A 14,492-nucleotide genomic window follows, 5' to 3' on the forward strand; every position below is an offset into this window, starting at 1 on the left:
TCGAAACGGTAATCGAAATCTTGTCATACCCATCCCAGCATGGCATCGTCGACTATGGCAATAGCTTCCCGTATTCTCTCCCTGAGCTCTGCTACATCACGTGGTAGAGGCGATACATGCACCAGATCTTTAATGAGTCCCCACAGAAAAATTCACACGGAGTGAGATCTGCTGACAGGGGAGGCCATTTCATGAAACAGCTAGCTCCGCACTTGAACTCGCCATGTTTGCGACTAGCGCTGACTATCGGCAAATTACCAAACTACACTGTGGCGGTACATATGGAAACAAAATTCCAGGGTTCCTCTTCAAAATGACATATGTATGATATCTGTACAATGTTTGGTTCTCGTGCAATAAATAATTGAAAGTGTTCCCAGACTTTGTGTATACCCTGTACTATGCGAGCATAAGCAGCAAAAGGGGGGGGGGGAGGAGGAGGAGGAAAAGAAAAAAGAAAGGCGGGATTTGTAGGAGGATGAAGAAAGGGAAGAAGGGAGGAAGTGGGAGAGGTGGAAGAAAAGGAAGGGGGAGGTGAAGGAGGAACAAGAGGGGATATAAAATAATTACACGGGCAGGACGAAATAATATTATTATAAACACACTGTAAATAGGCACCCAAACCTTCTGAACCCTTGCGAAAATTGATGCCAATCAACTCTAGATAGTGATCAATTTCTTTTCGTACAATGATCGCAAATAAACGAAGAAAAGAAGGGAATGTAGACGCGGTCATTACAGGTGGAGCACAAGCTCGAACTATGGAAGGATGAGGAAGGAAATCGGCCTGCTCTTTCAAAAGAAGCGTGCCGGCATTTGCCTTCAGCGATTTATGGAAATCACAGAAGATCGAAATCTCGACGGCAGGAAGGAAATACGAACCGCAGTCCTTCCGAATACGATTCCACCTCGCTCGTTCGCGAGCAAACTCTTCCATTTTCTCGAGATATGCTGGAGGACGGTAGGGTCCTTCAGACCATATACGAGCGCTGGGACATCTGCAACAATACGACGTCTTGGTTTCTCTGTCATCGATCGTCCTCCATACAGTCCCGACTTGGTTCCATACGATTTTCACCTGTTTACAAAATTTAAAGAATACCTTCGAGGCCTTCACTTTGATAGTGACGAAGCGGTACAACAGGAGGTGAGGTTGTGGCTCCGTGAACAATATCAAATTCTACAGTGACGGTATCAGTAAACTGGTCTCTCATTGGGAGAAATATGTTCGTCGCTAGGGTGACTACGTTGAGAAAAACGTATGTAGGTATGAAGAATAAAGATGTACAATAACATTTGAAACTTCCTGGCAGATTAAAACTGTGTGCCGAACCGAGACTCGAACTCGGGATCTTTGCCCTTCGCGGGCAAGTGCTCTACCATCTGAGCTACCCATGCACGACTCACGCCCCGTCCTCACAGCTTTACTTCTGCCAGTACCTCGTCTCCCACCTTCCAAACTTTACAGAAGCTCTCCTGCGAACCTACAATACCGTTTGCTTTCTTAATAAGCTTTAAGAGTTTTCACATAAAGAATTGGGAGGCATTACTCTTCAGCAAGCCCTCGTACATTACGTCATCGATTTGAGCGGTGGGATCTGTTCTCTTTGCAGCATTAAAACCTGCACATGGCGTTCACTTGGTTTACTCGAAGTATGTTAATAGCAAGTCAATAATGAATGTTTTATTTACGATATTCCATTCACTATTTTCGTTGACAATTAACAAATTGTCGCCACAGTGGACTCGCATTTGGGAGGAAGAGTGTTCGAATCTATGTGCGTCAATCTTTATTCAGGTTTCCTGTGGTTGTCCTGAACTGATTACAGCGAATGTCGAGATGGATCTATTTCCTTCATGGTTTCTTGTGCTCGCTCTCAATCTCGTCGTCCACTATATGTCGCAAGGAGACCACAATTATAAAATTAGAGAGATTACAGCTTCCATGGAGACTTACCATACAATCGTACTTGAAGTATCTTCGCCGTAAGATGACTTGCGGAGTATAGATGTGGAAGTACATGTAGATAAGTGATAGGAACAAAAAAACTCTATGGTTGACCAGGGGTCGAATGGCGGATATTGGACTCGCCGTCTGGAACCAGTTTAATACACGTACTGTACATTTCCTACTGAGCCACTACACTAAAAAGAACAATGCTTTAATGCTCCGCTGTCCAGGAGGCAAGTTCCCTTGTTAGACTCGCAGAGCGCAATCACTTTAATGAGCAGCGAAGTTTCAGAATACAGTACATTGACCAAAACTTCCGCAATGGACATGGTGACAGGTCGTGCGGGTGTTGCAAGCTGGAATGAAATGTGGGCATCATACGCAAGCGGCGGCTAATCCGAAGGGTAGGACGTAATGCGCAAGCGCACACTTGCTGCCCGAGCGGCGGCTTTCGCTGGCCGAACAGGCGCCTGTGTTTCAATATTGATGCTGTCCGCTGACGCAAACGACGCCAACACCTCCCACGGCACACAGCGCCTACATCCGTCGATACGCATAGCCGACGTATCTGTTCCCACGCTCAGGCGCGAACTACTTTGCCTTCTGCGAACTAATGCCGCTAGCGTAGTGGCTACAGACAGGGGCCTTAATGACTGAATCTACATCAACAGGAGAACGCAGAGGGTGAGAGGACTGCGCTATCGGAAAGGGTCACGTCAGAACTTAGTTCAAATATAAATAACTTTGTGTGCTGTACCTTTCATTACAAACAAACGCATTTTGTACTGACTACAATACGATAAAAAAATTTTAATCGCAGTGCTTTTTTGCGTTTTTAGTTATCAAGTATAGGTAGCATTCCTGCTTACATGAAACATTTAAAACAACTGCTGTTTTGTTTTGGTATATACTGGGTAGTTATTTACAGTTACTCAACCTGTTTAATCCTACAAGCAAGAACAAAAACAGCGGCCTAAAAGTTACATTAAGAAAAAAAAAAAGCACTCCATCTTCTGGTCACGAGTGGCTTACCGGGACCATCCGACCGCCGTATCATCCTCGGTTGAGGATGCGGATAGGAGGGGCGTGGGGTCAGCACACCGCTCTCCCGGTCTTAAGATGGTATTCGTGACCGAAGCCTCTACTATTCGGTCGAGTAGCTCCACAACTGGCATCACGAGGCTGAGTGCACCCCGAAAAATGGCAACAGCGCATGGCGCCCTGGATGGTCACCCATGCAAGTGCCGACCACGCCCGATTGCGCTTAACTTCGGTGATCTCACGGGAACTGGTGTATCCACTGCGGCAAGGCCGTTGCCAAATTACATTAAGAAACTAGAATGAATTTCCACTCTGCAGCAAAGTGTGAGCTAATTTGAAGCTTCCTGGTAGATTAAAATACTGTGCCGAATAGGGACTCGAACCTGCGGCATCTGCCTTTCAAGCACACAGTTTTAATATGCCAGGAAGTTTCAATGTTAAGAATGATGCATGCAAGCTTTTGACCTAACGTTACGTCGAGGGCGAGGTTATTATAGATGAAGTATAACTTCGAACAGGACAAGGATAGGGAAAGGGAAAGAATCGGCCGTGCCCCTATCAAAGGACAGGCATGAAGGATAACCTTTTCTATGACTGTCAGGAGAGGAACAATGAGGTGAAACTACTTGCTACTTTCCGGCAGTTTCATCTAAGCACAACAAAACATTCTTAAATTGAAAGAACGCCTTCCAAACAAGTAATTCTGTATCTGTGTATCATCAAAATCTTCAAATATACAAAGCATTTTTCTCGTTTATATGAGATAATGAAAGTGTATATATGAAATTTGATGCGCTGTCCGTGGTCGCATAATCTCTTTCGAGTCCTCTTATTTTATACTCCAGTTAGTCTGCAGCTGATATGTCAAGATTCCTTGGCTGTAAGTACTGAACTTACGTGGAAATTGTGTAATAATTAATAATCAGTGATCAAATTATTTAAACTGTGGTTCCTCTGTATATATGATTTTATATTTGTGCCAACCTGTTGATAGTTTGGTTGAATAAATTCCGAGGAAAACAAATCAAAGGAACTGTGTCAGCATTTATTTACTAGCGTTCGGTATACATAAATACGATTTCGAGAAACCATCGATTTATAGAAACCACGGCAAATTTAAAACTGGATGACCATACGGGTGGATTTTCCTGTGCCTTAGCCATTGCGCCGTCTCGTTTGGTTAAATAATTTTTTGCTGTGGACGTTTTCCAGATGAAAGCAAAATGCGTAGTGTTTACAGGGTTTTCCTACATCGCAGCAATAAAACAAAACACAATTTGTTTATCATTTTACGAAAGGGAAGACTTCAAGCTCCAGCGGCGAAGTACCAATACGACAAATGCCACTAATAATTTGGAAATGGCGACAGAAATTATACGTTTGTTAACGCTAGTATGATACAGACCAGTTAATAGTCGTTGTACTTAGGCCCACGTGCATCAATGTGTCTGCAAGTATGCGACAGTATCCTTTCACTATCACTAGCAAAGTCCTCCGATGAAGATGGTTCCATCTGCGTTCTTTTGGATCATTTACCGAGCGAGTAACTGTGTTCCATATGCGTTCTTTTGCATCATTTACCGAGCGAGCAACTGTATCTACGACTGGAAAATATGCGAATGTTGGTGCGTAGCTTACTGTTTCCGAAAAACGCGAAGATATTCAGCGACAAATTATTCACCTTCAACAGTGTCATTCGTCTTCACTGCAGAAAGTGTGGGGAGACATCGGCAAACTGAATCTAGCGTCGGGGAACTTCGATATTCTACTAAATAAAGTCAAACGCTCTGTGAGCCTATTCCCGGACGAGACAGCTGTATACAGGGGTGTCACACCATGAAGACATTAGTTGGTCATGCAGTGCGATCTGCAAACGATAAATGCTTTATCAAATACTGGGAGCTCACGTAAGACATAATCAGTTGACGAACTACAGATGGCCGGAGAGCATGAGAACGGAGCCGAGTCGTGCTGTAAGCGCGCACAGAAAGCTGTGATTCACGTTGGTTTTGGTTCCGTGCGCATAAATTTTATTATTTATAACTACTGTTTACATATCAGTGCAGATTTACAACTACGTTGAAGACATTATCCATTGATGACTTTTAATTATGATTTAAGTAAGTCTAATTTCACATTCAAAGCTTCGTTAAATATTACTGGCGGACTGAATTAACCAATCACGAGTGCACCCTGGAGGGCAAGCGTGAAACAGTCAGGTTAGCTCACTATGCACTGTAGGACAAACTTTCGGACACTCTAGGAATATCTTTCGCACCAGCAACTTGTTCATGACAGGAGTAGATATTGTGTTTTATTCAAATTAACTTACAGTTTAAACCAACCTCGGCAAACGTTTGTAACCTCAATCTTCCACTAGTTTTCCGAGATGCAATACGCGTGTTGCCTCGGTAGCATTTGCGTGCTATTTCTTTATGTCTACAAACTCGTGTGATGGTAGTTGTCACATATTTTTACGGTGCTCGATAAGTGGTAATTACATTCCGCGATCTTTGATGCAAACCTTAATACTAGACTGGATCTTTGAAAATGTTCATTATGACATATCGGTACCCGATTGTGAGACTGAAGTAATAAAAAATAAGTTAAGATCCCAGCATTCTGAATTTTAATTATCGTGGTGTCAGAATATTCCCATAACGTACTCCAAGATTTACTGTTTAGCATGGATGTCGGAATATGCGGCTGACGGAGAAGAAATCCAGTTAGGTCAACGAGACAGCTATAAAAGGTACGAGGCAAGCATACTTCTCCCAATTCACGCTAGGGGATACTGCTGGAGTGTTTACTCGCAAAATACTCAACGTAGGTCTCCACATGCAACGATTTGCAATGAACAACTTCCCTGTTTGGATGTCAGACGGAGTAATGTGTCACAGTAGGAACATTCAATATCTCACCCTAGTTAGTTTTAACTACCTAAAGCCGTCGGCACACGGACCGTGTATCCGAACGTTGAGCGTTGAGCTTGCCGAGTTTCTGACGTCATAGCGTGGAACAGCACATTCGGGAGTCTTTCCGAACGTGCAGAGCAATATCTGGCATGTCAGATATTGTGAGCGTGCGTCTGAGCGTTGGCCAATGAGATGGCACTACGCCACCTACGTCACACGCACGCAATCTCCCTTCAGTATAGAGTTGTGAGGCGCCGTATTGGCAATTCAAGCCTATATGTATATATGCCGTTTCTGAGAACCAGCAAATTGAGAATCACTGGAAAACCCGTTGTTAATTGTGTGGTTCGATCCAAAAAAGTAATGAGAAATATCATATTCGTGGCAAAAGAATTATTGTAACTTGCGTATTATGAGAGTAGGCTATTTGAAGTCAGCGACACACTGAGGATCCACCCAAAACGCACTGTTCTTGGTACAATTTATTGTAATTAAATTTCAATTGGTAACATATCTACGACTAAGGTTTTCAGAAAGACGTAACAGAGTGTGAAGAGTAACTAGTGTCGTGGCGTTGGTTTAGCGTAATGAGTAGCGTTACTAATCTGTGTGAAACTATTTGTTTGGCGGTGGTTCGCGTCTTGATACTTCCAATTTTTTTTTTCCTAACATTCGCGTTTTTATTGGGTTCTGATACTTTATTGTTAGTTTAATATAAGTACGTACTATAATATTTGATGTTATGTAAATATAAGTTCACTTTTTTTTTTTGAGAGGTGACTTTGTTCGATTCGCTTAATCTGCAGCACAGCTTGCGCTACTTGTATAAAGATATTTTGCTCCTTTTTGTTTTACGCTTCGTAATTCACATGTTGCAAAGATCCTGCTACTGGGTAGGAACAGTGATCAAGCAAGATTGACCTTGGGATTTTGCTAAAATGTGGGAATGATGAAATAATGTTTATCTTATGCGAAGAAGTATTCCAAATTTATACCGCACTGTTTGTAATGGAACTTTTATAAGCCTATGTCCGAACTGATTGGACATGGTACTTTCCTTTTCGTGGACGATGGAGGAAATGTGCGTCTTAATAAAGCTAACGTGGGAATTTTACGCGCGCCCGTTGAGTAAACAATGTGATTTACGAACTAGAAACAACCCTGGAGTGCTTTGCGAAGGCGTATACCACGTTGGGGCCCACGTACCGTATGCACAAGTCGCATCGTTCCTGAGCGTTCAGCAGCACGTTCTCACGCTCAACGTTAACGTTCGACAGCACGGTCCGTGTGCCGACGGCTTAACCGTTAGTCAATCCCAGAAACCAATCGCAACTGTCAAATTTCTAGGACGCATTCGTCTGGAGTGATTTAAAGTGAAACAATTACGTAAATCCAGCTGTATGTCAGGCAGAAGCAGACAAATCCATTATAAGGTGGAGTCACAAAAGTCTCCTTCGTCTGAGACCTCTTCGTAGGCTTAAGACCCTTAGCAAGAAGAATTAATGGTGAAAGCGAGTCAAAGACGAGTAGCGAGATTCGTCACAATCTTATCGCCCCGAGAGTGTCACACAAAAGTTTAATAAACTTCAGTGTCAGATGCTATCACAAAAAGTGAATAGGTCCCGGAAAGGTTAAATCTTCAAATTTCGTGAGAGGTCATCCCAATCTGAGGCACAAAATACATTGATCTGTAGTACAATGAAAAATGGCACTGTCAAACACGGTGTTATTTATGTTTGTCTTGATCGCAGTGGATGGACTTACAGAATAGTTTATCGGTTTCAACTCATGTGAATAATCATCAAAACCAGTACCTTTTTTGAAAAATAACACGTAAAACTACAGCTGAGATGTTGCAGTGGTCATCCCCCCCCCTCCCCCTCACTAATGGAACAGGAAGAGAGAGAGAAGCGAAAGGGAATTATATACAGCAGATCCTCTGTTGTCCGTTGTATCGTGGAGCACAGACGCAGATGCACGTGTGGATTACCGGTGTCGACGCCGACAATAAGGACGGAGTACTAGATCAGCTTGTAAGTAGGCTGTTTAAGTTTTTATATTGGTAACGCCACATAGCGCTCTGTATGTGCTGTGTGCAGTCTGTGGCTGGTTTGCATTGTTGTTGGAATATTTGCCATTGTAGTGTGGGGCAGCGGCAGCTGGATGTTAACAGCGGGTAGCGTTGCGCAGTTGGAGGTGAGCCGCCAGCAGTGGTGGATGTGGGGAGATAAATAGCGGAGTTTTGAAATTTGTAAGACTGGATGTCATGAACTGCTATGTATATTATGATTTTTCAACGTTATTAAGGTATATACATTGTTTGTTCTCTATCAAAATCTTTCATTTGCTAACTATGCCTATTAGTAGTTAGTGCCCTCAGTAGTTTGAATCTTTTATTTAGCTGGCAGTAGTGGCGTTCGCTGTATTGCAGTAGTTCGAGTAACGAAGATTTTTGGTGAGGTAAGTGATTTGTGAAAGGTATAGGTTAATGTTAGTCAGGGCCATTCTTTTGTAGGGTTTTTTGAAAGTCAGATTGCGTTGCGCTAAAAATATTGTGTGTCAGTTTAAGCACTGTCATGTACAATTTTTCTAAGGGGACATTTCATCAAGCTGGTTCAAGATAGGATCGTCCCGTCATAAAATGGGAAACTGCGGTTGGATGCCGGACGAGAATGTAATCCATGATCCCAAAATACGTCTAGTGTCTTAATCGCAGCACCAACTCGCATGGTAGTTAATACTGTAAATCAACACAGCTCAATTAGCTGCTCTTCCCTCACCACCACAAGCATTGGAAGAGTTCACCATGAAATTCTATGCAATGCTGATCTATACCACTTACGAGGCGCTAGCAGTCGTAACAGACAGGAAATGCGTGGAGGATGGCACGTAGTACAGTGGGGAACTACGTCTGGTGCCGGAGTTACTCGATGGCAGTCACGAACGCCTTTGACGCTGTACGTCATTTGGTTCCGGGCAGTGCGCCGCGAGAGGCGCCAATAGCCGTCAGTCGTGCCTTCCTCCTTTGCAATTTCTCGCTGGCGATCCTGAACCCGTCGCGGTCACAGCGATCCAAACACGCCTCGAAGTTTCAACAAGGCAATAGTGGCTACCCTTACCAAGATTGTGCTGATATTATTTGATTACGATACGGAACCTTCGCTAGATAGGAATGAAATGGTAAAGAGACGCAACGTAAGTCTCATTAAACCAACTCAACACTGCTCCATACAATATGACCTTTACTTCCTGTTAGAAGTTTTCGTGTCGGTAAGTGTCTCGCAAAGTAAATTGTGCAAAAAGTTATTAACACCAATTCGGGAACCGGGAATATGTTGCGACAGGTTTGTAAATTTGATCAGCAGTTTCCTCATTCCATAAATATTTTGAAAAAAAGACAAAACTTACTGCCTGACAAGTGTCTGGGAATGTATGCCAGGGACTTCAGGCTATTTAGCAGTACAGAGGAGTTCTAAATTAAGGACTAACATTGACTTGAAACAGGAAAGGAGTAGGGCTCAATGAATATTCAAAACCACGTTCTGATGGTATGCAACGTAGTGTGGAGAAAGCTTACTATGGATGAAAAGTTTTTTCTGTCATACATGTATTTCTTCGATTAACATGACATGAAACATGAACTTCAGGTTTGCTAAAATGCTTTTCGAGAATTCAGAATGAACTAATTTTGGCCACTTAGAATGAATTCAGCGGACCCGCAATACACATCCTGGAAAAGTAAGTAAAGCTGGTAAAACTAGGTCACATTTGGCTGAAACCCACTAGAAAGGTTACAGAAATTAGACTTCCGAAACCTTAATTCAGTTGGCGTTGCAGTGCAATAGCCTTGTTCAAATTCTTAGGTGCTAAATATCTCTATTTTCAGAGATGATTCTGCTTACTACGGAAAACGTGACCGTGACTCAAATTGCGGACAGCCAGTACTAGTCGAAAGAAGGTGAAAAATGGTTCAAATGGCTCTGAGCACTATGGGACTTAACATCTGAGGTCATCAGTCCCCTAGAACTACTTAAACTAACCTAAGGACATCACACACATCCATGGCCGAGGCAGGACTCGAACCTGCGACCGTAGCGGTCGCGAGGTTCCAGACAAACGCCTTGAACCGCTCGGCCATACCGACCAGCAAAAGAAGGTGAAGTTGCAGAGAAAACCATCTACATCTAAATAAATAAATATGGCCCAAAAACGCCAAAAAGGAGAAATTAAATCCACCATTTTCTGGCATACAATAACCGCAAATCAATATATGCTGTATTGAGCCTCGTTTCGTGATACTCGTGTAAAACAGGACTTTTCATCGACTTCCGAACCCTACCCACATCACTCCAATTAAATCCCACAGAATAAACTGCTACGTAGCGTAGCACAATGGGAAGACGGGTAGGCGAGCAAGATTCCTTTAGCCTGATTGGGTTGGGCATAGCTTGGCATGGACGAGAGTAAAACAGCCTCCCCGTTCTGCTGATAACGTGCGGCACCTTGCGTGCCTGGTTTCAGAGCAAACATGGGCGGGTTAAAAAGGAGAATGTGTACAGCTCTGAGTGGATGACCGTCCCCGTGACAGCCCTGAACTTTGTAAAACGAATGTGATGGGCCTACCTCAGGCTAAAAACACGAAAAGTTATTGCTTGAAAGTAATTTCACTATAAATTCTGTTCCGTTTCATCTATACTCTGCAAACCTCTGTGAAGTCCATGTCTAAGAGTACTTCTCATAGTGCCACACATCAATTAGTGATGTCTTGTTGTTCCCTTCGGGTGCTGGCCGCAGGAAGAATGCTGGAACGTCTCTGTGCGCATATAATCTCGCCGTCGCAGTTCCTCAGTCAGCTCAGACCGTCTTCTTAGTTAAAGATATTAGCCGGACTGGGAATCGAACCCGGATACTTGCCCTTCGCGGTTCTTACGACTGAGCCACCCGAACTTACCCCACGGACAGCTTCTATTTGACGCTTTCTCCTCTCCATTAGTTACAAAGTATGTGATGTTAAATGTCTGGAAAGAAAGGAATGGGGCAAGTGTCAAGTCGAAGCTTTCAGCATTGCCACGGGGCGTGTTCGACTGGTTCAAAAGCAGAAGCACAACTCACGAAAGATAAGTGTGTCCAGGTTCGATTACTGGTCCGTGACATTCACCACAAACGACCAATATAGCGTATCATTCGGCAGTAATAAAAAGAAAACAATCTGGGAGAGTTTAGTTCTTCGTTCTTGCACATGGCGAATGTTCCCAAGCAAATCGGAGCGTTAGTTCTCCTAAACAAGGGTGGAACTCCGCCAACGATAGCGCTGAGGCCCTTCGATTTAGCAAATCACCGTTCTTTCATCCAACGGGTCTATTGATTCGTGAGCTGCCTCGCAATCCATCACTGTAAGCGTACTGCTAAACGAGAAGCTGTCCTCCCACCACCACCACCCACCCCACCGCCAAGCATTCTGGAAGGCAGCTAATGTCCAGAAAGCAGGGCGTGCTCCGCTGTCGGACAAGCGGCCGAAGTGTCCGTGACTGATATTCCAGTCACAAATCAAGCGGGCCGCAGGCCGACAAAGGCCAGGGCCGGATGCGGCGCCAGCGCACAATGGGGAAACGGGCCGTCCATCACGGCCGCCTTCCGGCTGCCCTTCGCTCTGGCCGGCCCGTCCCGGCCTGACGAATAACAAACACTCGGCTCGCGACAGCCGCTATCATCGGCTCGCCGGCGCGCTAAACGTTTCCCGCTGCGATGCGAGTGATGGCCCGCTCTTTGATCGTTCCTCCAAAGAGTGTTCCCTCGGCGCTTTGCTATACTGCCGCACTCACAACGCCAACGTAAAAAGTCCAGTCCGTACTGCCCCAGGTCCACTGTAGTCTGTAGTCTTTACTAGCTGCACATTCAGGTCTACGGGTATTTCCCCCCTAACATCTTCCAGGTAACGGTTACCAGGTGTCGGCTTTAGCCTGACATGTTCGGCTCTTTTCGATCGTGTCCGGCCAAATATACATGGTGTTTCCGTAAGAGCGCGCATAAATTTAACAGGACATAGAGGACGTTCCACTGAAAAATTTGATGTAGGGAACCTGGGATCGCCGGCCGCTGTGGCCGAGCGGTTCTAGGCGCTTCAGTCCGGAACCGCGCTGCTGCTACGGTCGCAGGTTTGAATCCTGCCTTGGGCATGGATGTGTGTGACGTCCTTAGGTTAGTTAGGTTTAAATAGTTCAAGTCCAGGTGACTGATGACCTCAGCTGTTAAGTCCCATAGTGCTTAGAGCCATTTGAACAATTTTCTGAACCTGGGGTCGGAGAGGCCAGCTTAGGGAGATACGTACGTAAATTTGTCCATCGTTTTGTCTAGCATTACTGTTTTCTAGCTTATGTACAACTAACGGCCGCGCGTGATTAGCCGTGCGGACTAAGGCGCTGCAGTCATGGACTGGGCGGCTGGTCCCAGCGGAGGTTCGAGTCCTCCCTCGGGCATAGGTGTGTGTGTGTGTGTGTGTGTGTGTGTGTGTGTGTGTGTGTGTGTGTGTGTGTGTGTGTGTGTGTGTGTGTGTTTGTCCTTAGGGTAATTTAGGTTAAGTAGTGTGTAAGCTTAGGGACTGATGACCTTAGCAGTTAAGTCCCATAAGATTTCACACACATTTGAACATTTTTTTGAAGAACTAACGACACGTACTGTGTTGTTTACTCACATGTACATCTTTATTTCCTGGAAGGAAACAAGCAGGACATTCACACAGGACCATATCTTCTACCTGGCCATCTGAATGACGACCTGTACTTGAGGTTCAATCCGAGTTGTTGGAGAAGCGCCCTTGACTGTTCGTGAGAGGATGTGGGAACAACATGACGGGTGCACCGCCTCACTTCAGTGTGGTTGTCCGCAACCATATCAGTGTTGTGTTTCCTGATCGTTGGATTGGAAGGAGAGGCGAGGTCACCTGACCGGAATCCCCTTGATTCTTTCGTATGGGGATATCTAAAGTCACTTGTGCATGAGACCCCAGTGCATAAACAGACGGAATTAGTTGCCAGAATTGTAGCTGCCTGAGATGTTATTCGGAACAGAGCAGGGATATTTGTCAGGGTGCGTCACAATCTTTTTTCGCCGATATCATACTTGCACTGAGGTTGATGGCCGTCAGTTTCAGCACATTTCGTAAGATACAGTACAAATGGTACGTTCATTGTGTCAATGATGGTATTTGCAGCTAACTGTAACTAATGTAAATAAAAAAGTACACAGTAAAGTGCCTGGCTCCTCCGACCCCATCTCCCTACCTTTAATTGTTCAGTGGAGCATCTTTATGTCCTGTTAAATTTTTGTACGCTCTTACGGAAACACCCTGTGTACAAGTAAGTCCGGCCTGTCCGGCTTCAGTTAGGCTTTTTAGCAAAGAAGTACCGGGTGATTAAAAACAAAACATGTTTTAATTGTTTATTACAAACTATAAACGATAAAAACATATTGCGCATGTCATTGGATATAGGAAGGTTCAAAGTTTTGACAAAGCTGCGCTCTCGTTTGTTTTTAGCAACATGGCGACTACACCACAAGAGCAATCGTTTTGTGTGTTGAAATGTCCGCAAAGTCAATCCACTGTTCAAGTGCATCGTGCATTTCGCCATCGATTCAGCAAGAAGCCGACTCTGCATACGCAGATTAATGAACGGCTTAAAAAATTCTTGGAAATTGGTTGCACATGCGAAGAGAAGAGTATTGGTCGTCCACGCAAGCCACGCACGTCTCATGAAAACAGTGAACGTATAAGAGATGCGTTCACACAGAGGCCTCGAAGTCGACAAGGCGGACAGGCCAGGAACTTCAACTTCCTCAAACAACCGTGTGGCGTGTTCTTAAACGACGCATGCACATGAAGCCTTACAATTTGTAGTTTCTGCAGCAGTTGCGTTCCGGCGACTATAACAGAAGATACGAATTTTGCATTTCAGTTTTCCAGGATACGGTAGAAGACACTTTTCTGAACGACTCATCTTTTCGGACGAATCGACCTTTCACCTATAGCCGTAGAGGCCTGCGCGGATGCGGATATCCGTGGTATTTGTTACTTGGCGGATAAAATCGCGTCCGGCGCGGATATCCACGTGTCATCTGCGGATAATGAGCAAGGCATCCGCCCAGTACGTATGATGCAATGTTAGCTCAAAACTTCAAGTCTGTTGAAATTCTTGGAATCTTGCAGGGCCCGGGTAGAGCGGATATCTGTTGTCCTTAGCCCCCGACTACGACCGACGTAGCTGTACCCAAGAGACCTGCGCCTAATCCGTTTCCGCGAGCGTGTCTTTTGTGTGACCTGTGAAGTGCTCTCTGGGTGGCAAACCTGCCCACTGTCTATGAGACAGGTGCCTGTTGCAATTTTCCGCTGACGTTAGTTAGCGCTTTGTAGCGACCGAGTGACAACGTGCATCGTAGCAAATATCAGTACGAGTTCTTTCTTCAAATGAACACCATATCGATGGATACAATTTCGCGTAAGGTGAAAAAAGGTGATTTTACATTAGCGAAGGAAAAAAAATTGAAATCGCCAATTTGGAAAAAATTCGCATATGTATTTGATGGCAACC

This window comes from Schistocerca serialis, chromosome 4 (genome assembly GCF_023864345.2).
Source record: "Schistocerca serialis cubense isolate TAMUIC-IGC-003099 chromosome 4, iqSchSeri2.2, whole genome shotgun sequence".
NCBI classification, from domain to species: domain Eukaryota; kingdom Metazoa; phylum Arthropoda; class Insecta; order Orthoptera; family Acrididae; genus Schistocerca; species Schistocerca serialis.